General features: G+C 39.4%; 1 long non-coding RNA gene across 1 annotated transcript; it reads right to left on the bottom strand.

The window, feature by feature from the left end:
• Positions 1 to 21,735: 21,735 nt before the first annotated feature.
• LOC131236781 (uncharacterized) lies at positions 21,736 to 26,069 on the bottom strand. Its single transcript, XR_009166875.1, has 3 exons — positions 25,679 to 26,069; positions 24,661 to 24,787; positions 21,736 to 22,086 (listed from the first exon to the last, which is right to left on the bottom strand). It is a non-coding gene; the product is annotated as an uncharacterized LOC131236781 (long non-coding RNA).
• Between the last annotated feature and the right edge of the window lie 455 nt (positions 26,070 to 26,524).

Below are 26,524 nucleotides of genomic sequence, written 5' to 3'. Positions count from 1 at the left end.
TGGTAAAATATAAAAATGCTAAATTTTTGCTAAATTCTCTAAAACTATAAAATCTTATAAAGTAAATATTGCACATCTTATGGGTGAAAATGGTGTCCAACCTTTTCATTTTTCATCACCGAGACCTTTGCTCGAAATCTCCAGTTGCATACCAACCAAAGGAGGGACTTGAGTTAGTTAAATCTTGAGATTCCCTAACCCAACCCTCAAGTAATTCTACAATTTATTGCTGGTTGTAAATTCTAAGCTTCATTTAATTAATAGCGACTCTAAACTAAATTTATTTCACATTTAGTCAGTACCATACTTCAACTACATTAACAAAGCAAAAAACTGAGGAAGTGAGGGCACTACTCAACGGGTGACCATTCATAAAGTCACTAGCAATCAAAGTCGGGCCCTGAATTATTCAATTCAACAGTACAATTTATAGCGCAATCAACTTGGACTATCCATTTTCCTGCCATATTCAGAATCGATGGGGTGATTTTGATCATTTGATTAGAGATAATTTCAGGGGATACATACGCCAAAATGTGGGCCAAAGGACAATTTGGATAGATGATCAAACATCTTTTGAAATAATAATTCCAAACCATCCACTTCCCTACATTAGCCAGATGGTCCATCTCATAGACCAAAGTGATTTTTGAGATGTGTAGGCAATCAAGGGTGGGCCACGTGATGTACAATTCGAATTAATGACTCTACCTTTATAGAATCATTATCATGAAACATCCATCTTTCCTAGCTATTAATCAAATAACTAGGATTGTCTGATCAAAGTTATTCTCAAGAGTAACCAATAATCAAAGGTGTGCCACATATAATGAATGGTCTAAATTGTCTACTTCCATTGCCATTGAGTGGATAGTTCATGTCATCCAATCAAAGTAATATTTTGATGTAAAAGCATTCAATAGCAGGGCTTACTCAAAGGGTGATCCAAATTGATAATCAAACCTTTTCTAGTGTGATTAATCCACACCACACATATTTATGCATTGATAGAATGGTTTAGATCATTGGATCAAAGCTCTTTTTTTAAGACACATGGTCAATTAAATGTGGGGCACACATGATGAGCAGTCGAAATTAGCTATTGAACCTTTACATGATCAATTAGGAGAGGCACATGTATTTTTGGGTTGGGATTCTGAACCACCTGTGTATTTTATAGCTTAAACAATAAACAATCACAATAGAATTATTTGTGAAGTGGGGACATTGTGTTTGAGGGCAAGCAAAACCTACCTTGACTGATCACTTAATCAAGAGAGGGCATGAACCTTGGATTGTCGTAGACTTCGAAGACATTACAATGAGGAAGAAGAACAAAACATGGCTGTATTGCGGAAGAAGTCACATGTAATGTTGCAGATAGAATGCCTTGTGTTATGAGAATCGATCTTGGATTTTGACAGGGTATTGATGCTACTATGATTGTTAATGCGGAGTCAATCATTTCTACTCTTATTATAGGCTCAAAGATCCTTCATCTCATACCTTATGAGCTGAGACATGTAGATTTTTTCTGTGATACATTCAGATTTTCTAAGCTTGCATTTAGTATGCCAACATCCCTAGCAATGTTTTAAGTATATAAAATATTGGCTAATATACCGTAAGATATATCTTGTATTCCATGTGTAATACGACATGCAAAAATTGCGAGATATATCTCACATGTTCAATTTAGTGAGCATTTTTTTTTTTTTTTTTGTAAATCATATTAAATTAGTGTTAAATTGTTAGAAAATTATGATTTTTCATAGATTTAGAGTTTGGATTTTGAGATTTGGAGAAGATGGGACAAGTTGTAAAAAATAAAAAAAATCCAAATGATCTCAAGTTGGTTGCAATCTTTATATCTAAACATAAAATCAAACATATATACAGCTTAATCTAGTAATTCTTTTTTTGCTTTTGAATGTATTATTTGTATTTTCATGTCTTTTTATATTTATAAATTATATGAATAGATTTTAAATATACTTGCATCAATTTAGTTAGATAATGCATGAATTAAGATTCCATAAAAAGAAAACCTATTATGTGCATTTTTTTTTTTTTTTTTTTGTAATGTTTTGATTTATAAGTGTATATAAATATTTTTTTTAACAATTACTAAAGTTTCATTAAAATATTTGACCAATTTTCTAATATTTCTAACAACAACAATACATTATGCGATACAGTCAATATATCCCATGCAATAATCGCGATACGCCATCCGTATTCCAAGGGTGTGATACACAACGCAGTATTGATATTTCAAACATTGATCCTTAGTGTACTTTCAAATCATTGAATTACCGTCCAATGTTGTGGAAGATGACTTAAAGTAAAATGGCTTGAAGAACGTAATGTCCTAGTGGCCCCACCCACATTTAAGATGGAATTGAATAGGGATTCAGTTATGATAGCTCCTGGCCCACTTTAACAGAGTTATAAAAACTACTGCATCTCTCTCCATATAAACAAGAAGGTTAAGAGAGAGTAAACAAAATGAAAGTCATCTACATGATTTGCAGTGTGGAATTCCAATTGAAAAGGAAAGTTGATAGTAAGCTTGTTCTTCGCCTGTAAAGCAAGCAAACTTATCTTTTGGCAATGTGAGACGCATCCGGCAAGATTCGTTAGAATTTTCACCATCCTCCGCTGCGGGTGGACCGACATGGCCCCACATTTATTTGGCTGCTTCTTGTACTCCTGAGGCTGTTTTAACAATCCGACGGAGATATGGCTCTCATGGCTACTTTGATTCTTTAAATAGTTCATAAGAGAAGCTTGGTCTATGGTAGACTGTTGAATTGCTGAGTTGACTATTTTATCAATGTGAAATTTGGAGCTGTTGATCGTGATCGTTGAAACTTGATCTGCTATTGTAAATATACTTGAATGGCTTGAATCATTGACAAGAGATCTTGACCATTGAAACAATGTAAGATGGAAAGAAAGCATTAATTTAAAATTGTCATGTAGGGGCACATTATAGTGGACCGTTTGTTTATTCGTAAATTTTTATTGCTAAAAAGGACAAATGGTTTTCTTGGCCATTGATCAAATGTTCAAACCATCTGATGAAAGTGAATTTTGAAATGCATGGGAAATAAGAGTTGAGGATTGTATGATAGGGGGTACTGCTCCATGATCCTACCTTTTTTTAAATAGGATCGATCATAACCATACATTTTCTTGGCCATTGATAAAATGGGACACCCAATCAAAACTGCAAGGCCTAGACCAAACAGTTCAAAATCCAGGCCCAAGGCAACCCCAGGCCAAGCCCACTAGATATATGGTCCCACATTAGCCCAAAGATAAAAATCAACTGACTTGTGATTTTGGTAGGTCACATCATAAAATAGGTGGGAGAGATATGTTCACCCTTGATTTTTGCAGGGTGCACTGTAATAATTATATAAAATCCACTCCAACCATTAGATTCCACATAATAATCTAGGATTGTAGCCCAAAAATAATACACACCCATGATTCACTTAGGCTGCATGAATGGAAACAGTTTGGAGGGGGAGCATTGTGGTGTACACTGATTTCAATAATGTAGTCCACCTAAATCACTGATAGAGCTGATTTTTGGACCCTTGGCCAAACATGGGTGATACACTTGGTAGTCGATGTGAATTTTATGTTAACATCACAATGGGGCTCACCCCAACCACCAATCCATTTCCTTACAGCTATGTGAGGACAGTGGTGGAATGATGATTAGATTGATTAATGAGGTAGTTTTTTTAAAATCTTATTGAAAAATATATCAAAATGTAAATTCCATATATATATATATATATATATATATATATATATATATATATATATATATATAATTTCCATTTAAATATATAGTTAATTAATTGTTCAAAGGCTAAAGAGACCATCCATGTCCAACGGAAAAAGTTAAACGATACAAAAGGGTTAAAATATAACAACCTTCAAGGTTTTTTTTTTTTTAAAATTTTTTTTTTTTTACTTAGTTATTCTTCATATAAGAAGTCATTAATTATAATTAATAAACTCGTTGAGGATGTTGGGATGGATGAGTGGTAAGATGAAGAAGCATATAATTAAAATGAATGCATTCAGGGAACTTAGGTGCGACATAAAGAATGACAGAAAAATTAGATATGGATGGATGTGTTTCATTAGGCAGGTTAGACCAACTTGATTTCACGAAGGCACATATGCAGCATGGTCACCCATGGCTCAATGGTAGATAGACTGTTTCAACACTGAGATCATGAGATTGAATGAGAGGGTGCGAACACGGTTACAAGACACTTGCACCTTGCATTTAGACTGTTGGTTTTCATTTTCTAAATGAATATTTCTGTGTGCATGTGCGGCCCACCTGATTAATGGATGGTTAAGAACACCCACCTTTGAAAATGATGAATTAATAAATTTTTGGGCAGAGCCAGGTTGGCCCAGCCAATTTCTGGCTCGGCGGCCTTGGGCCCTTGATAATGGTCTGGACTGGACCTAGGGTGTCCGAAGACCAACCCCAGGGAGGATGCATTATTAGGTGATAGGGCTGTCAATGGGCCGATCCTGGCATTGCCTTCACCAGATTTTAAACTACTCGATCTAAACCTGTTCAAAATATTGATTTTGCTTGGGTTAGGCCTGGCCCATTGCAGCCATAGCTGGTGAGATCCAGATATTTCTGACATTGGATGCCAAAAGATAAAACTTCAAATAAAATAATACAACAATGGTGACGCAGGGAAGGATGTGAGGTTTAGTAGTATCTTCCTCAAGAGGATAATTATTCCAAATCCATGGAACTTCTCTAGACTCCTCACAGAGACTTCACGAGGCAAGAAAGCAAGAAAATAGAAATAAATTCGAAATTGATTAATGAATGAAAAAAAAAAAAAAAACGAATTCACAATGAGAAAGAAATCAGAATCAAACTACAACGCGCAGCTCCTAAAGCCCCACGGATGAAGAGTTATAATCAAACTAAATAGTAAAAACGGAATTAAAATAGGGAAACGGCCGTAGATCTAGTAGTATTTCGCAAATCTGGCTTGCACAACCCAGCGTAGTGGGTTGGTTGGCTAAAGTAGCTCATTCTACTCCAAAATCATATATTTTACTCCGATAACTCATTCTAGATTGCGAGATACGCCTGATTTAAGGTCCGATGGTCCGGATCACTTCTGTCGTCGACCAGGCTTTTTCTGATCCATCTTGGCCATGTAACTATCCGCGACCCTCTTTACATCAAATGGTCCACATTTAATAAAAGAAGCCAACGACTGTAGGTTTAGGACCCTCTGATCTAAGAGACAAGGGGCATCTCCCACTGATGGTGAGGTCTATCAGGTCAATGGTCTGGATCATCAAATTCATGGAATTCAAAGGATCCCCAAACCATACTCTCACTGAGGCTTAAACCCTATATAAACCCAGACAATTTGTGCCTAGACCATAATATGGCACTTGTCAATTTATCCAGTGTAACTTACAATCGATGAAACACGCATCAGATCCAAACCGTACATCATGTATGCCATCTCTTGATAGTGTGTAACCTCCAAAATGACACCAATCTGATGTTAGATAACAACCGTTGATAAATCAGCTCGAAGAAAGCTGCAGAAAAACAGAGTCAGGTACATGCCCCCACCACGGATTAAATACCTATTAATGAAAACTGATACATGAACCCCAAAAATCTCTTTCCTTGTTTTCTAATTTACAATGCTGCTGACAACAGTCCCAATAATGCTAACATCACTACAATACTCCTAACACTAGCATTGATCCCACTAAGAAACATACTAATACTACTAATACTAATAACACTAGTACCAACTAGAGTGTTAGTCCTAGCACCATTAGTAATAGGAGTACTAGTATTAGCAGTATCAAAATCAGTATTAGGAGTAGCGGTGATGTCAGTAGCAATACCAGTGCTAGTATCTAAAAGAGGATGAGGAGAAATACTTTAATTGGAGTAGTGAGAAGGGGTACGAAAGCTTGTATGCTCACTGACAATACATAAGAAACAGACGTCTATCTATAGCTATGCTGTCATGGACACTGACTACATTGCTTGTTATAGAGTCAATTTAAAAAAAGTATGGCTGAAACATTTCATTATGCATAGTTAGGCCTGGGGTTTGATTAGGGCTGGATTCGGTTGAGGCAAGCCTAGCATTCAAAATATTTAATTTTTTTGGATTGGGGTCGGCACATTGCCGGATGTACTAATAGCTTAGACAATGACATAAACTAGCAGAGTATGCGTTTGGTGTAGTGATACCTCAATTGGTGAGGGGATCAATAATCATGGGCGGGCAAGAACGATGGTTTTTAGACTTGGCGACTCTGATCGAATAGTATGGTCTTGAGTCAAGTCACAACTCACTAACTCATGGTGTCGAACTAAATTAGGTAGTTCCGGATCCGAGTTGAGTCATATGAAATTGTTGGTCTGAAATTGGCCATGTGGTACATGTGTGAGATTTGCAGGCGTGCCATAATCGATTTGCAGTCCGATTCAAACCGAAACCACTGACCCGCTGTCCTCCGTATGTTTGGCAAACGCTGTGGAGATACATATGTGCCATGTGGCTGAATCTAGGCTGTTCATCTGGTGCTACCAGATTTGGTCCAAACAGACTCGCATCCCACTTGTCAGTGTCTTAAAACCATGGGAAGAACATGGGTGGAAGCTTCAAATTCAAGCACAATTGATGTCCGGAGGGATCACCAAGATGGTGTCAGGAAAAATGGTGAAATGAACTGGTAAGGAATTTCATGGAATGGGATCAATGGGACTTGTTATGGAATTTCAACGATCTTGAGAGAGGAAGGATCTGACCGGAAAAGGTGGGAGCCTGGGCGACATGCCACAGGAGAGGTTGCTTGAAGAATCTGACAATGGTCCACATTTAATAAAAGAAGCCTATGATTGTAGGTTTAGGACCCTCTGATCTAAGAGACTTCAGGGGCATCTCTCATTCATGGCTAGCCAATGGTCTGGATCATCAAATCACGAGTCTGGTATGAATGGAATTCACAGAATCTACTCTCACTGAGGTACAAACCCTGTATACACCCATACAATCTGTGCCCAGACCATAATATGATATTTGTCAATTAATCCAGCCTAACTTACCATCGACGAAACATGGATGAGATCCGAACCATACATCAGGTATGCAGTCTCTTGATAGTATGCAACCTCCAAAATGACACCATTATGATATGTTAGAAAATAACCACTGATAAATCAGCGCGAAGAAAGCTGCAGAAAAACAGAGCCAGGTACATACCCCCACCATGGATTAAATACAATTCTATTACTGAAAACCGATACATGAACCCCAAAAATCTCCATCCTTGTTTTCTAATTTGCAATGCTGCTGGCAACAGTCCTAATACAACTAACATCACTACAATACTGCTAACACTAGCATTGATCCCACTAAGAAACATACTCATACTACTAATACTATTAACACTAGTACCAACTACAGTGTTAGTCCTAGCACCAGTAGTATCAGTGGTACTAGTATTAGCAGTATCAAAATCAGCATTAGGAGTAGTGGTGATGTTAGTAGTAATACCAGTGCTAGTATCTAAAGGAGGATGAGGAGAAATACTTTAATTGGAGTAGTGAGAAGTGATATGAAAGCTTGTATGCTTACTGACAATAAGTAAGAAACAGACATTCCATCCGTCCCTTTATCATCGATGGAAGATGAGTACATTGCTTAGTACAGAGTTAATTAGAAAAAAAATATATAATTAAAGAATTTCATTGCATATATCTAGGTCTGGGGTTGGATCGGGGCTGGATTTGGTCCAGGCGAGGCTAGTATTCAAAATATTTAATTTTCTTGAATTGCGCATTGGGAGATGTACTAATAGCTGAGACAATGACAAAATAGTAGGGCTGAAAGTTGGGCGGGTTCAACCCGACTGACCTGACATTGGGTTCCGTCTCGGGCTTGGGCTGCACAAACACCAACCCGATAAAACTTGGGTCAGGGTCAGGTGGAGGTCTCGAGTTGCCCGACCCAACTTGAACCCGATCGATATATAAGTTATAAATTATATATAAGTTATAAATTATAATCGAGTGTGGATCGTATATGTTGAAGGCACAAGAATTTCCGTGCCATTGGGTTTCATTGGTCCATGTCATTTTCGATGACTCAAAGCTAAGTTGGATTTCTCTCCCAAGTAGATTGTGTGCTACACAACATGACTTTTAAAGGAGTAGTTATCCTATATTTTAGCTTATTTGTTTAGAAACAATGAATTTCTTTACGAAAAATAACTACATATATAATTACTAAAATCAGAAGTACAAAAAAGAAGACGTATATTGAGAATGTAAGAGACTAAAGTAATAACAAAAATATTAGCATGTATCCACCTGACCAACTCGACCAAGCCCGCTTGGGTTGAGAATTCCCAACCTCAGGTTGGGTTGGGGTTGAGGTACAAGAACCTTGGTTTGGGCTAGGGTTGAGAACCAACCCGACCTGACCTAACCCAACCCAACCCAACCCACCCGACTTTCAGCCCTACATAATAGTAGTAGAGTATGCATTTGGTGTAGTGATACCTCAATTGGTGAGGGGGTCCATAATCGTAGATGTGCAAGAACCTTGGTTTACTTGGATCGACTAGTTTGGTCTCGAGTCAAGTCACAACTCACCTGAGTTGGGAGGGGGTGATTCGTGGTGTTGAATTGGATCAGGTGGTACCGAATCCGAGTTGACTCGTACGACTCACATCGCTCTTGTCGGCGCTAGAACATGGGTGGAGGCTTCAAATTCAAGCCCAATTGATGTCTGGTGGGATCATCAAGATGCTCTCAAGGAAAAATGGTGAATTAAAAATGGTGAATTGAACTTGTAAGGAATTTCATGGATTGGGATAAATGGAACTTGTTGTGGAGTATCAAGGATCCCGAGAGAGGATGGATCTGAGGGAAAAAGGTGGGAGGATAGGCGACATGCGAAAGAAGAGGTTGCTTAAAGAATGTAGCAATGGATTGGAGAGATGATGGCTAGGTTATTATAGGCAATGACTAGGAAGGGGAGAGAAACTAGTACAATAATAGCGAGAGAGGAAATAGATGTGCTATGGGAGAAAGATATTGTTGCTAGTACTCCCAACTTCTCTAGTACTAACACTATTGCTAGTGGTACTACAATGACTCGTTGCAGTACTGGTAGTACAGTATCAAATACCATCAACCGATTTTCTGATGATGGTGTGTTGAGATTACCAAGTTCTACCGGTCCATCATGACGTGTGTTATATCTGCACCGTTCATCCATTTTGTAAGATCATTTTAGGAAGTTGTCATGTCGGGCACATCATGGTGTGGACAGCAAGGGTAGATCGTTTTCTAAGCCATTGATCAAATGTTCAACAAGGGCACATCGAAGTGAATTTGAAATGCATGGGAAATAAAAGGTGAGGCTGGTATGATGGATGGTTCTGCTCCATGACCCTACCTTTTCCTAATAGGATTGATCATGACCGGACGTTTTCTTGGCCATTGATCAAATGGGACACCCAATCAAAATGATCCTTGAGAGTAATGGGAAATCAAGATATGGGAGCAAATGAGTCGGCTGATTAGGTGGATCCCATCGTGATGTTTATGTAAGATTCATCATACATCCACCGAATACATCACCTCATGTTAAGGCAAGGGCCCAAAAATCACCCCCCTCCATGAGTCCGTTGAACCACGTGATTGGAAACATTGTATAAATCAATGGTAGCCTTTCAAATTGTTTCCCTTGGTATGGCCCACCTGAAACATTAACTGGCCTTTTAGGCTCCAAGCATAAATTTTAGTATGACATCTAATGGTTGGAGTGGATTACATGCATAACTGTAAAAATCAAGGGTGTATGTCTCTCTCCCGATTGTTTTCTTTGGTGTGACCCACCTAAATCACGAATCAACCTAATTTTTTAGCTCTGGGGTTACGCATCTAATGGTCAGAGTAGATTTCACATATATATCACAGTGGACCCCACCAAAAACAGTGGGGATAATGATGTCCACCGATGAAACCTTCCTAGGACTCAAAGTAATGATTATTTGTCATCTGACCTCTTCATAAGGTCACATAGACATGGATGAAGGGAAAACACAAATATCAGCTTGATCCAAAACTTCTATGGTCCTTAAGAAGATTTCAAAGGTAAGTGTTCAATTCACACTGTTCCATGTGGTGTGGTCCGCTTGAGCATTAGATATGCTTCAATTTTGGGATAATACTATAAAATAAGTTGGTAAAATGGATGGATGGCATGGATAAGACACATAAATCTCAGTGAGCCCCTCAGAGTTTACTAAGTTACTTAGTATGCAATCCACTTGCATGTAGACCATTTGCAATTAGTGAGGGTTTTGCTGCCTAAGTTATAAAAGGAGAACACGATAAAGTTCTTAGAGCCCACACCAAACGTAATGTATCTTTACAGTCTTTTATCTTTTACCTTACCCTATCATAGCGTAGTTTTAGTCCCCTTTACTTCTGTCTAAACATGTTGCAGAATGTCTGATGTGTTAGATTAGATTGCTATTGTCCAGCATCATCGTTGCAACATTGTAGTAGGATAAATATCTATAGCCTTCCATTGTTAGATTCAAATCAATTGAGTCTCTACTTGGAATATCAAACATTTTTTGTCATACTCTATTGATCATTTTCCTAGATTGTTTATCTATACGGGCAATTCAAATATTTATCTCTCATTTTTTTTTAAATTCTTTAGTTTTATTTGTTACTTTGTCAATTATACTGAGCATTATTTATAAATCAATAAAAATAGGTATTGTTTTAAGCCTCTTCTGTTTTATTATGTCCATCTTCATTCATTAAGAAATAAATTGGCTATAATTATTGCTAGGGCTGGGCATTGGTCCGAGTCAGATCGGATTGGGTCTAACTCGGACCGATCCGAAATGTCATTGGCCTGACTTGAACCCGATCCGATCCGATGCCGAGTCCGGGTCGCCTGACTCGGACCGACCCGAAAACTCAATGGATTGATTCGATTCGAGTCCGACTCGGTCAGGAAAACCGAGTCGGATTGGATTTGGCACGATCCGGATCGGTAAAAATTAAAAAAAAAAAAAAAGTAAAAAATGCTTTAAAAAAAATATTACTTAATATATATGGATCGGATCGGATTGGTCCAAATTGGATCCAATCAGATTGGATTCCAGATCAAGTCGAGTTGGGTCAGGTCTAACCCGAACTCGACCCGACAAGAATTCGGATTTGGATGGTGCTACCCGATCTGGACCGATCCAGCCCGTCGGATCGGTTTGAATCAGGTTAGATTGGGTCGGATCCACCGGATCGGACCCAATTTGTCCAGCTCTAATTATTGATGAAAGAACAAGTCCTTAAGACACAATGAAAAAAGAATCCATTAGGGTGGGGGCTAGTGCGAAATCAAATAAAGTTTGACGATTCTCGATTTCCTCGGAACCGTCAAAACCACATGCACACAAAGTACAGACGTTTTAAACTCAAAGTGTCAGAATGGTCGTACTAAATGCTAATGCTAAGGAAGATGATAGGCTAGACCTCAATCAGAAGAAACCATTGGAAACCATAGAAAAGATAAATTGTAACCTAAGTATCAAAACCAACAGATTTCACGAAAAGGATCACTTGCACAGACCTAGTCTTGGACATTTGCATATCTTGATCGAGTTTAAGTCGGTGTAGTGAGTTTCCCGTAAAACCGTAGAAAGACCGCTTTGATGACTAAGCAAAACAAGTACTCCTAGGGTTGATCTGGGAAGCAACATACATTCCATCTCCAAACTGTGCCCTTATAAGGCCGCAGAAAGCGCATGTACTAAGTTCTTCCAATGATAGTACCAATCATGAGTGAAAGGGTTGCAATTGGTTGCCCATAATGTTGCAGAAAACGCGGGGACAATCACAATATTTTTTTCTTAACCTCTGTGATATGTGCAAGTCATTCACTTTCAAGCAATTATATGACACAAATACAAAGGCAGGCAATGAATCCAGACCACATGCAAATCTGACCAAGGATGGTGGGGTGTCCACTCACTTTAACATTCGATTGCATGCAACCTCTACCAAAAAGGGAAATCTATAGACATCCCACCCCAGGCCGATAAGCTGATTGAGATTGGACAAAACCCTAATATAAACCCTGATCCATGCTTGAACCCTAATTCAAGCCTAATCCAAACCCTAATACATACCTGAACAATAATCCAAGCCAACCCTAAACCTAGTCAACCTAGTCAGACAAACCCGACAAAAACCTAGTCCCGAAACCTAACCTTAGGAAAAACCAATAAACTCACTGAGTCAATCCATTGACTCAACCCACTGAGTTAGCTTACCCAGTCAACTCACATTGTCAAACTAGGCCCAAGATCCACTTTAGTCCAAGCCCACTTTTGAAGTCTAATTGAAGTACAGAGGGAGACAACAAAGCATCAACGTTTGGTCAGAGCTCCCCATATGTGTGGGAGAGTTACCTACCAAAATTGGAGAAATGACAAAGTATAAGCGACCCCCGGGGTGCCTCTCGCCATGTGGCTCGGTCCGTACTTCTACAAATTGTTCATCCATGTGGAGCTTGCTCTTTTATGAGCTTCAAGCATGTGTTGAAGTTGAATTACTCCAATACCCTCCTTTTTTACTAAAATTACGCCTTACACCATTCAAACCAAATCGTGAGATTTTTTCATACGGCAATCTTAAATCTCAACCATCCAAACCTTTTCTAGCCTCAAGCTTAGCAAGAATTATAAGAAAACTAGGCTGGAGGCTATAAATTCCCTCGTTCCCTTCACATTTCAATCTATCCCAGGAAATCTAAGCCTTCTCGTTCACTCCTCTTAAGCCTTTGTCTAGCCACTCCATCCCTCCATCAAGGAAATGAGAGATATAAGAAAGAGTCTAGCCCAGGCCAAGAATAGCCTAGTCTATTCCAAAGCCTCCCAAGCCCCCTAAGATCTTGATTTGAGCGACTTAATCTAATCCTTGCAACACTACCGTCCATCTAGCCGCTCAATCTTCAATTTGCATCACCTAAATCTAAGCATTAGCATTGTACAACACTTACTCACTTCTCAACCTCCTTGCTCATCCATCACAGCATTGTAACATTACATTGCATCTTACACCCGATCAATATAAATGTATGCTCTATGGCTTGCCGACTTGGTTGGATCCCCCTCATCATAAATTTGTGCTGATTGGTCATTTGCTTTGGCAAGTCTAGGAGTTATGGCGGGTTGTCCAGCCCAAATCTAGTCTTGTCACAAGCTTTGCATTCAATACATCATTTCATATACCTTTGCATCATTTGTGTACAAGAATTGATCTTTAACCCTAAAAAAGAGTCAAATCTTGTGAAATAGAGAATGTATGAATGTATGGACAGAGTAGGTACCTAACACCTTCCCTCTTTGTAACCATGATCCCTTATCTTTAATATCTAATCACATAATAAAAGGTCATCTTTGGATTGAGAATCTCTGAATCATCTCTCCTAGTGTTTTTATAAGGTCTAGCTGATTGTAGAGACGAGGAATTGGCTAGTGGTGCAAATATAACACTCTTTCAATCATAACGCGAAACCATTTGAAAAAGGCATCTGTGAAAGCAAGAGTCGATTCTACACCCTAGGATCTAGCGTCCACACTAGTGAAAGTGACTTTTAAGATGGATTTGTAATCAAAGGTGAGCTTCACAAGATAGATCCTTTAGATCAATGATCGGACCTTCTCTAATAGAATGATCATAGATCTTTCATTTTTCCAAACATTTTTTGGATACTTAGAATTGGTTTTTATGGCTGCATGGCTCAAGATTTAAGTTGCTCCATGCATCATGTGGCCCACTTGATGAGTGGCCTGGATCTCTTTAACATGTCTAACACTTGTGCAATAAGAATTTCGTTAAAACAAAATTAGAACTTCACAAACAACCAGTGCTAATCAAACACAATTTCCACCTTCCCTGTAAAGCAACACGATATTGATTGGATAGGATTTATTTATTTATTTTCAGACCTTATCCTAGGTTTTTTTTTTAGCACCTACAAATAGATTTTCTTAACAATCGAACAAGGCCAAAACGCTCCATTTCCCAAGGAAAAAAACAAAAATGGAAATATTTATATAAATCCATTCACATGCACCTGTAAGGAGTGTGAAGACCATGTTGGCGTGAGTGATTCTGATTGAGGTATAGAAGGATAGAAATCCCTTAATTATAAGGTCAGCATTCCATTGAGTCCTTTTAGGCGCAATCTTTGTTGAACCATGTATAGCCTCTTGTACTGTTGTTAAATACTCTATTTTTCCTTGTAAAGAGATACTCTGAAATTATACAGAATTTGATATATACCAAAATCTGTCATGGTATCAGAGAAGTTGGACAACACCAACTATGCCCTTTGGTCCCAGGTCGTTGAGATGTACATCTCCGGCAAATACAAACTGGGATATATCAATGGCGACCTCCCTCAACCTTCTTCGACCGACCAGACCTTCTGACAATGGCGCACAGACAATGTTGTTGTAAAAGGATGGCTCATTAACAACATGGATTCCTCCCTCATAGGTAACTTCATTTGTTTCCCTACTGCCAAGTTAGTCTAGGATGTCATTGCCACTACATATTTCGATGGCAGTGATGCCTCTCAAGTCTATGACCTCCGGCGACGAGTAACAAGGCTCAAGCAAGGCGGTGGCTCCATGGAAAAATTTTATAATGAGCTTTAGGGCCTCTGGCATGAGATAGACTTCCGCCGCCCCAATCTGATGGAGTACCCCTTGGATATCAAGCACCACAACATGTTGCTTCAAGAAGATCGTATTTATGTATTTTTGGATGGGCTCGATGACCACCTCGATAACATCTGCAGTGATGTTCTGCAGATGCAACCGTTCCCCATGGTGGAATAGGCCTACACTCACGTCCGCAAGGAAGCAGCTCGCCAAGCTGTGATGACGGCGGGAAATTCCAATGGGTCCTCGGGTGTTTTTTTGGCATCAAAGGCTGGAAAAAATAACACACCAGTCGGGATGCCCACCACTGGTTTCATTTTCTTAAATGGCAGCAAGCAAGTGATAAACTCTAAGCCAAAGGTCACAGGGGACGGAGCTAAATGCTCTCATTGCGAATATGGCAAGCATACCCATGAAACTTGTTTCAAACTTCACGGGTACCCTGACTGGTGGCATGAACTCCAAGCCCGAAAGCGTCGTGATGGAAACGATGGAGGTCAAGGGAAGGCTGCAGTGGTTACAGCAGAACCAGAGCTCTCTTTTATTCATGTTAACTCTTTGAGCTCCACCACAGGTATTGTTCTTTTTGGTTCCCGTAGCTATGGTGATGGGAGCACCTAAATACTTGATTCTGGAGCTACGAATCACATGACGTTTGACGTCAAGGATTTTTCCCAACATTCCCCACCACGGCGCACTAGCATTGCCAATGCTAATGGGGTTATTTCCTTGGTTACAGGGGCTGGCACCGTAAAGTTGTCACCAGCTCTATCCTTGTCTAACACTTTACTTGTGCCCTCCCTTTCTTACAAATTAATATCTGTAAATCAAGTTACCAAAGACCTGAATTGTTTGGTGCTAATTTACCCTACCTTTTGTCTTCTTTAAGATATTCTCACCAAGGAGATCATTGGGCATGATACTAAGAGAGGAGGGGGGGGGGGGAGTGTGGGCCGAGCATATCATGTACACCATCCAAGGGACCAGAAAGTACAACAGATTTTACTTTGGCACCATCGGTTAGGTCATCCGTCATTTGGATATTTAAAGCATTTGTTACCTGATTTATTTTCGAAATTGTTAATTTCAGACTTCACATGTGACACTTGCATTTTAGTCAAGAGTCATCGAGTTACATATCCGTTGAGTATGAATAAAAGTGATATTCCTTTCACTCTAATGTGTGGGGTCCTTCCCCAAAACCCTCTATGTCTGGTGTATGGTGATTTGTGATATTTGTTAATGACCGCACTAGAATGACTCGGCTTTACTTACTAAAAAATAAAGATGAGGTCTTCAGCATTTTCCAAGCTTTCCATACCATGGTTCGAACTCAATTTTCTGCTAAAATTTGAATTTTGTAGTCTGATAATGGTGGCGAATACATGAACAGTCGATTTCAAGATTATTTTCAACACCATGGTCTGCTTCACGAGACATCTTGCCCTCAAACCCCTTAGCAAATGGTGTCACTAAGCGAAAAAATCATCATATTCTCGAAACTGCTCGTGCCCTTCTACTAGGAGCTCATGTGCCCAACACTCATTGGCTGGATGCGGTTACCACAACTGTTCATCTCATTAATTGGATGCCTATTAAGATTCTCGGTTTTAAGACCCCTCTACAGGTCTTGTCGACAGTCATTCACTTACCTACGGTGTTGATGCTTCCAGCAAAAGTCTTTGGATGCGTTGCCTTTGTTCATCTTCCTAAGAACCAGCGTACGAAACTCGATCCCTGTACCATTCGTTGTCTGTTCTTGGGATATGCTGTAAATCAAAAGGGGTATCGCTACTATGCTCCCTCCACCCAGCGTACCTATGTGACAATGGATGTCATGTTTCTGGAATCTGACATGTTCTTTTCTCCCGCCGCTTCCAATTCTTCCCTTCAGGGGGAGACTAGTGGTGAAGAGATGAATTGGCTACTCAATAACACTACTGGAGGATCTTTAGTTCCTTCTCAACCAGCCCTCGAGGAACCAGATACTGCAAATACTGCAAATACTGAGCCAACAACATCTTCTTTTGCAAATACTGAGCCAACGACATCTTCTACCCCCCCTGTATCCAATGACCCATCTCCTGAGAATATCGCTGAGGTAAGCACTTCACCCATAATCCATCTCCTGAGAATATCGCTAAGGTAAGCACTCCACCCATATCTCAGATTTCTAACCATGTGGATACTCCAGTTGTCTATGAGCTCCCTTTCAGGCACAATCGTGGAAAACCACTTAATAGATACTCTCCAGAAATCAAAGAACGGAGGTCGAGGTATCCAATTGCCAACTATGTATCTACAGAGAAACTATCTAAACCTCTCAAGACCTTTGCAAATGAATTTTCCTCATGCCATATTCCCACTAGTGTTGATGAAGCTCTGAAAGACCCTAGGTGGATTCAAGCCATGAAGGAAGAGATGGAAGCATTACTGAAGAATGAGACATGGATTCTCGTGCCTCTAACCGAAGGACAAAAAACTGTGGGATGCAAATGGGTGTTCTCCATCAAATACAAAGCCGATGGATCAGTGGAGCGATACAAGGCGAGACTAGTGGCGAAGGGCTATACACAACGTGTATGCTGTGGACTATCAAGAGATGTTCTCACCAATTGCCAAGTTAAATACTGTCAGAGTTCTACTATCCTTAGTAGCAAACCTCAACTTGCCATTACACCAATTCGACGTGAAAAATGCTTTTCTTCATGGTGACCTTGAAGAAGAAATATACATGGATGTTCCTCCATGATATATAGCGACCTCTGAGACCAAAGTTGTATGCAAATTACAACGGACGTTAAACGGACTAAAGCAATCTCCTCGGGCATGGTTTAGATGGTTGAGCTTGGCAATGAAGAAATATGATTTTCATCAGAGCAATTCAGACCATACGCTCTTTCTAAAGCATTGACAGGGAAAGATCACTGCTTTAATAGTCTACGTGGATGATATGATTATTATGGGAGATGATTTAGGGGAAATATCAAAGTTACAGAAGCAGTTGGCAACAGAATTTGAGATGAAAAGTTTGGGAGGACTCAAATACTTTATGGGAATCGAAGTCGCTAGATCCAATCAAGGGATATTCTTGTCCCAATGGAAATATGTCCTTGACCTATTATCTGAAGTTGGATTATTGGAGTGTAAGCCTACGGATACACCAATGATCCAAAATCACAAACTCGGAGAGTATCCAAATCCAATACCAACTGACAAAAGAAGATATCGGAGATTGGTTGGTAAGTTGATTTATCTCTCTCATACACGACCTGATATTGCTTATGTAGTAAGTGTTGTTAGTCAATTCATGCATTACCCAAGTGAAGATCATATGGAGGCAGTGGTTCAAATCCTTCGATACTTAAAGTCCTGTCCTGGAAAGGGACTTATGTTTTTTTAAGAATAATCACTTAAGAGTCGAAGGCTATACTGATGCTGATTGGGCAGGGAATGTCACGGATAAAAAGTCCACCTCGGGTTACTTCACCTTTGTTGGAGGAAACCTCGTGACTTGGAGGAGTTAAAAAAAGAAGGTAGTGGCATTATCAAGTGCTGAAGCTGAGTTCCGTGGAATGGCTAAGGGTCTTTGTGAGCTTCTTTAGCTTCGAAGGCTTTTGACAGAGATTGGCTTTGCTCCGGATTGTGAGATGAATCTCTTTTGTGACAACAAAGCAGCTATAGAGATCTCTCATAAACCTGTCCAGCATGATCGAACTAAGCATGTGGAGGTGGATCGACATTTTATCAAACAAAACCTTGAAGCGAAGATAATCCGGTTTCCTTTCGTTAAGTCCGAAGACCAACTAACAGATATACTAACAAAAGCAGTGTGCAGTAAGAACTTCCACAACTCACTTGACAAGTTGGGCCTCAGAAACCTATACGCACCAACTTGAGGGGGAGTGTTGGCGTGAGTGATTCTGATTGAGGTATAGAAGGATAGAAATCCCTTAATTATAGGGTCAGCATTCCATTGAGTCCTTTTAGGTGCAATCTCTGTAGAACCATGTATAGCCTCTTATACTGTTGTTAAAAACTCTATTTTTCCTTGTAAAGAGATACTCTGAAATTATACAGAGATTGATATATACCAAAATCTTTCAGACCATGTGATAGGGTCCTAGTCATGTGTAAGCTCTATGTGATTGATGGTCCAGATGCAAGATCCACATGGTTTAATTTTGTGTACCAACGTTTTAATTGGATGGCTTAAATTATTAGATGAAATTAATCATTAAAAAGCATGGAAAGTTAAAGGTGGACATGCATTTTAGACATAAATGATGGGACCTTTTCTACGATATATATCAACATGGACCATCCATCCATTTTGTTATCAACGATCAAGTAGATAGAATCCTCCAATAAAGTGATTCTTATGAATCTGTAGACACCCTACTAAAAATGCTGTTAAAATTACCCTTTGACGTCAACTAACCTCCGATAAAAATGCGCCCGACTAACTAGATGTCTATTGGACATTTGTACAAGTCAAGTAGGGTGTTCCTCAGGAAGACCATCATGGTGGCTCATGGACCAGATCAACAGATCAAGGGCCCGCCTAATTTGAGTGCGACCAAACTGCTGAGACCCTTCAGAGATCCTAAATGTGCATCACTTTGATAGATCATATCCGGATGATCCAAAAGGAGACCTGAAAACCTAGATGGTCCAGATAAAAAGGGGCCTTGGCATGAATAAAAAATGATTGATGAGCCGGATTAGTGACCCCACGAGCCTATGGTGAAAGATAATAGGCAATTACCCAAGTTATGCAGGTACTTTGGCCATACACCATCTTAATCAAGTCATATTTACCAGACTCCAGAGGCACTGAATGCCCAAGTGAGCTGGATTGGAAGGACCCCCGGGACCTCATGGAGACAATCACTAGGTTTGATGTACCAACACCAAACCGAGTAAACAACATAGGGGGGCTACTCAGCCTGGCTCTAGGAAATCTTGGAATCCTCACACATGCCAACTGCTTTGCAAAAAAATAATAGATTTTACAACAAGTCCATTAAGAGCCGGTTGTGCAAAACAACTGATCACAACACGAGACATAATTACTAGACTCAAAGAGACCTTAATGATAAAAAAGGGAGCACATATGGACTACAACCGGCCCATCAGGGGTCGGTTGAAGGTCTATTTAAGGAGCACATAGGTGCTCATTTAGGGAGGGGTAGCAGACACAAAGGGTCCTTAGAGGGATTCGGACTAACCGGGGTGAAGGTCATGTCAATTTAGCAGTTAAAGTACAATTACTAGAAGTCGATTGCGTGGGTTAAAATATGCTTCAATCCCTACCTAGCCAAAAAAAACGCGTGGGTTAAAATATGCTTCAACCCCTACCTAGCCAAAAAAAACCTTGACCATGCAGTCCCTCTGCCTCACTAAAAGTGCAAATATTCTAAAGAAGAAGAAGCTACCGGAGCCAAAAGAAAGGTTAATTAAGATTGAGGATATCCATTATTTTTATGGAAAGATGGTGTTTAGTCTTCTATTTTTCTTCGACATCCGGTTTCAAGTTGTATTCTGCTCTACTTATTCAAAGTATATCCACTACACCTATATATATATATATATATATATATATATATATATATATATACACACATTATTCTCCTTTGTCTATTTTCTTTCACTTTATTTGCTTGTATGAGGTTTTAAACCCTATAAAGTAAGAATAGATGCTATATATATATTTTTTTTAAAATAAAATTTGTTAATTTTTTTTAAATTTTTTGCCTTTTTACTTGCTTGGGTCTTAATTAAACCCTGTGAAGCAAAGGTAGACACTGCTTACTTTCTTTTTTCTTAGGGCCTTTGGTTATGTGAAGTAAGGTTAGGTCACATTTCATTTTATTTATTACAATTTTATTTTATTTGTTTACCTAAAGTCACTTAATTCTATGAAATAAGACTTAATAATTCTATTTTTTTTCATTTTTGTTTGCCCAACCTTCATAGGTTATGTGAAGCGCAGAAAAATATAAAAGTGCTAAAATTATACTATATTTTTAAAAATCATAAAATTTTATAAATTAAAGACCGCACATCTTGAAAAATGGTGTCTAACCTACTCCTTTTCTATCATTAAGGCCCTAGCTTGAAATCTATGGTCGCAGACTAACCAAAGGAGTCACTCGAGTTGGGAAATCTCTGTGTTCCCCAATCCAACCGTCAAGCAATTATATGATTTTTAGTGGGTGGTATAGTCTAAGTTTCATTTGACTAGTAACGACTTTAGCAGTTTCACATTAAGTCACATTCTTGTGTGGGAGCATTCATAGTCATGGGTAATCAAAGGTAGGGCCCACACGATGAACGGTTCAATTCACTGGTATCATTTATAGTGCAATCATCTTGGACTATCCATTTTCAAGCCATATTCAGATTGATGGGATGATTATGATCATTTGATTAGAGATAATTTCAAGGAATGCAAATGATAACATGTGGGCCAATGAACAATTTCAATCGATGATATATCAAACATCTTCTGAAATAATAATTCCAAACCAGCCACTTCCCTACCATTAGCCAGATGGTCTATATCATTGACCAAAGTGATTTTTGAGATGTGCATGCAATCAAGGGTGGGGGCACAATCTAAATTAATGACTCTACCTTTATAGAATCATTACCATGAAATATCCATTTTTCCTCACCATTAATCAAATGATTAGAATTGTCTTATCAAAATTATTCTTAAGAGTTACCAATAATCAAAGGTGGTCTAAATTTCCAATCTAATCAATACGGATTATCTACTTCCATTGCCATTGATCGGACAGTTCATGTCATCCAATCAAAGTGATATTTTGACTTAAAAGCACTCAATGGTGGGGCTTACATGATAGATGTTCCAAATCCAATAATCAAACCTTTTCTCATGCAATTGATCCATACCACACATTTCCAAATTTTCTTTAATCATACACTGGGTGTGGGACATCCTTGATATACTTTCAAACCACGGAATTACCCTCCGATGTTGCAGAAGATGGCCCAAGATTGATTTTGGTTGCTTCTTGTACTCTGGAGGCTGTTTCAATACTCTGACAGATTTATGGTTCTCATGGCTACTTTGATTTACCATAGTGGCATGGTCCTTGGTATACTGTTGAATTGCTGAGTTGACCATTTGATCAATGCGAAATTTGGAGCTGTTGATCGTGATGGTTGAAACTTTATCTGCCATTGCAAATACACCTTGAACGGCTTGAATCATTGATAAAAGATCTTGGCCCTTGCCATGTACGACTGCAATGTAAGATATAGAAAGAAAGCATGGTTTTGCATTAACTAAATATTATCTAAAATTGTCATTTAGGGAACAACATGGTGTGGACCGTTTTGTTTATTGGTATTTTTTTATTGCCAAAAAGGACAAATTGTTTTTTGGGCCATTGATCAAATGTTCAAACCATCTGATCGATGTGAATTTTGGAAATAAGAGTTGAGGCTTGTTTGGAGGTTTCTGCTTCATGATCCTTCCTTTTTCACGATCATGACCATACATTTTCTTGGCCATTGATCAAATTGAGGTGCGGCCCACATGATGGATAATCAGTACCAAGGAATTGGAAACCTTATCTACTGTACAAATTTTTCACTGAATGCATCCGGACTGGGGCTGTTAATGGGCCCGTGTTGGGCCTAGTAAAATGAAGATCTCAAATAGGCCTGGCTGCTAGGGCCCAAGATAACACCTGGCTCGGCCCATTGATAGCCCTAGTCCGGACCTTAGTCGCTGATTCTGTTTTTTCTTTAACATCCCAACCGTTTATATGATGGGCTCACGGTAGATAGGAGCCAATCCAAGAAAACTCTCATATTTAAATAGGGAGGTTTACAAAAAATAAAACTAATTAATATGAAATTTACAGCAAATGCAGCCCCTTGCTTGGATGAGTTCCATCATGATGTTTATGTAAGATCCATCTGACATCCACCAGGTGCATCAGCTCATGTTAGGCCAAGGGCCCAAATATCACCCCCATCCATCAGTCAAGTGAACCAAATAATTGGATACAGTGTACAAAGCAATGGTCACCCTTTAAACTGTTTCCTTGGTATGGCCCACCTAAATCATGGATGGGGCTTTTAGGGTCAGTCTAAATTTTGGTGTGGCATCTAATGGTTGGAGTGGATTATATATAATAATCATGGTGGGCCTGTGAAAATCAAGGGTGTATTTCTCTCTTAACTGTTTTCTTTGATGTTGCCCACCTAAATTATGAGTCATCTTAAATTTTTTACTCTGGACCTAAATTGGGATTAGACATCTAATGGTCAGAATGGATTTTGCATATATATCACAGTGGGCCTTATCAAAAATCAAGTTTGGGTGTCTCATGAGTGTTCAAAAAAGGGAAGGCTCCGCCTGTTTATGTAATATACACTCAAACCATTAGATATTTAGTCCCATGTTAGACTCAGATACAAAAATCAATCTGACTTGTGATTTTGCTGGGTCAAACCAATGGGAGAGAGACGTCCACCCATGATTTTTATAGGGGCCGCCGTAACAATCATATGAAATCCACTCCAATCATTAGATTCCACACAAAAATCTAAAATAACACACTTCCATGATTCACTTAGGCCACACAAATGGGAACAGTTTGGAGGGTGAGCGTTGTCCTACATAATGTTTCCAATCATGTTGTCCACTTACTCACAAATGAACCTGATTTTTGGGCCCTTGGCCTAACATGGGTGATGCACCTTGCGGTCGATGTTGATTTTATATAAGAGTCTATCACTAAGACATGAATAAGGACCCTAGTTTTAACCAACCTAAGAGTTTTTATATTACTTAGTTATACTTGTATAAAAACTCATTAATTGTAATCAACTCATCGAGGATGTTTGAGACGGATAACCGGCAAGATGAAGAAGCATGGAATTAAAATGAATACATTCAGGGCACTTAGGAGTGACATGGAGAATGAGAGAGAAATTAGACTTAAATAGTTTGATCATGTGTATGAAAAATAAAAACTACACCAATTAGAAGGATTGAGTGAGTACAAATTAACAACTTTAAAAGGTTAAAAACCCAGAAGAACATGGATAGAAGTAGTAAGAAAAGAATCAATGACCAATGGTTTAACTATAAGCATCATCATTGTTAGTGGAATGGCAAAATATGATTCATGTAGCCAACACCAATTAATTACAGTAATGGTTAGATGATGATGATGCGACCCCCCCAATGGATGGTTAGGAACATCCACCTTTGAAAATGATGAATTGATAGGTTTTTGGGTAGAGCTAGGTTGGGCCCAGCCAATTTCTGGCTCGGCGGACCTAGCGCAGCCAAGGCCCAACCCTAGGGATGATACATTAGCAGGTGATAGGGCTGTCACTGGGCCATCCTGGGGTTGGCTTCAGCCCATTTTGAACTTTTTGGACTGGACATGTTCGAAATTTTTATTTTGCTTGCCCAAGCCTGGCCCATTGACAGCCCAAGCTGGTGATCCACAATTTCTGGGGTTGGGATGCCAAAAGATAAAACTCTTAGACCGGAAGATCCTAACCCCTTGAATGATGACCATGGATAGACTTCCAAGAAAATACAACAATGATCCACATTTAATAAAAGAAGCCTATGATTGTAGTTTTAGGACCCTCTGATCTAAGAGACTTCAAGGGCATCTCTCATTCATGGCTAGGCCTATCAGGTCAATGGTCTAGATCATCAAATCACGAGTCTGGCAGGCATGGAATTCAAAGAATCTACTCTCACTGCGGCTCAAACCCTGTATAAACCCAGACAATTTGTGCCCAGACCATAATATGGCATTTGTCAATTAATCCAGCCTAACTTACCATCGACAAAACGCGCATAAGATCCGAGCCATACATCACGTATACAGTCTCTTGATAGTGTGTGACCTCCAAAATGACACCAATCTGATGTTAGGTAACAACAGTTGATAAATCAGTGCCAAGAAAGCTGCAGAAAAACAGAGTCAGGTACATGGCCCCACCACGGATTAAATAAAATTCTATTACGGAAAACTGATACATGAACCCCAAAAATCTGTCCTTGTTTTCTAATTTACAATGCTGCTGACAACAGTGCCAATACTGCAAACAACACTACAATACTCCTAACACTAGCATTGATCCCACTAAGAAACATACTAATACTACTAATACTATTAACACTAGTACCAACTACAGTGTTGGTCCTAGCACCATTGGTATCAGCAGTACTAGTATTAGCAGTATCAAAATCAGCATTAGGAGTAGTGGTGATGTCAGTAGTAATACAAGTACTAGTATATATCTAAAAGAGGATGAGGAAAAATACTTTAATTCGAGTAGTGAGAAGGGATATGAAAGCTTGTATGGTCACTGACAATAAATAAGAAACAGACATCCATCTATCGCTATGTCATCATGGGGACTGAGTACATTGCTTGTTGCAGGGTCAATTTTAAAAAAGTATGGTTGAAACATTTCATTGTGCATAGCTAGGCCTGGGGTTGGATAAGGGCTGGATTCCGTCGAGGCAAGCCTAGCATTCAAAAAAAAAAAATGGATTGGGGTCGGCACATTGCCGGATGTACTAATAGCTGAGACGATGACATAATAGTAGTAGAGTATGCATTTTGTGTAGTGATAGTTCAATTGGTGAGGGGGTCCATAATCATGGGTGCCCAAGAACCATGGTTTTTAGACTTGGTGGCTTTGATAGACTATAGTATGGTCTTGAGTTAAGTCACAACTCACTTGAATTGGGAAAATTGTTGGTCTGAAATCCAGTCACATGATGCACTAATGAGATTTGCAAGCGTGCCAGAACAGATTTGTAGTGCGATTCAAACCGAACACCACTGACCCGTATTGAGATAGAGCTGAGCTGTCCTCCGTATGTTTGGAGGATAACACAGAGATACATATGTGCCACGTGGCTGAATCTAGGCTGTTCATCTGGTGCTACCAGATTTGGTCCACACAGACTCGCATCCCATTTGTCAGTGTCTTAAAACCATGGGAAGAACATGGGCAGAAGCTTCAAATTCAAGCGCAATTGATGTCTGGCGGGATAACCAAGATGGTGTCAGGCAAAATGGTAAAATGAACTTGTAAGGAATTCCATGGAATGGGATCAATGGGACTTGTTATGGAATTTCAAGGATCCTGAGAGAGGAAAGATCTGACAGGAAAAGGTGGGAGCCTGGGCGACATGTCACAGGAGAGGTTGCTTGAAGAATCTGGTAATGGATTGGAGAGACAATGGCTAGGCTTTTATAAGCAAAAGACGAATTATGTAGTACAGTTAGGAAGGGGAGAGAGAGAAGCCAGTACAAAGAGAGAGAGGAGATAATAAGAGTCGAGAGATTCCTCGTTGGAGTGCATATGGGGTTGACGCGATTTTCGAAGGAAGCGGATTAGGTGAGATCCGGACTCGCCGGAGAGCGGTGCGACCCTTACCGTGGGGCCACCTTCATGTATGTATTCCCTATCCACGCCATCCATCCGTTTCTCCATATCATTTTAGGGCACTGTTCAGATTCAAATTTCAAGTAAACCACACCACTGAAAACTGTGGTGATTGAGGCCATAAAGGTTTTGGATCGACATGATATTTGTATTTTAACTTCATCTAGCTTGGATGGCAAATAAACATTACGGTGTGCCCTAGGTGGCCCCAAGTAGTTTTTAATGGTGGGCATTCAATCAC

Source organism: Magnolia sinica, chromosome 2 (genome assembly GCF_029962835.1).
Source record: "Magnolia sinica isolate HGM2019 chromosome 2, MsV1, whole genome shotgun sequence".
Classification (NCBI taxonomy): Eukaryota; Viridiplantae; Streptophyta; class Magnoliopsida; order Magnoliales; family Magnoliaceae; genus Magnolia; species Magnolia sinica.
The sequence above is the reverse complement of the archived record's forward strand: the minus strand, read 5'-3'. Positions and strand labels throughout refer to the sequence as shown.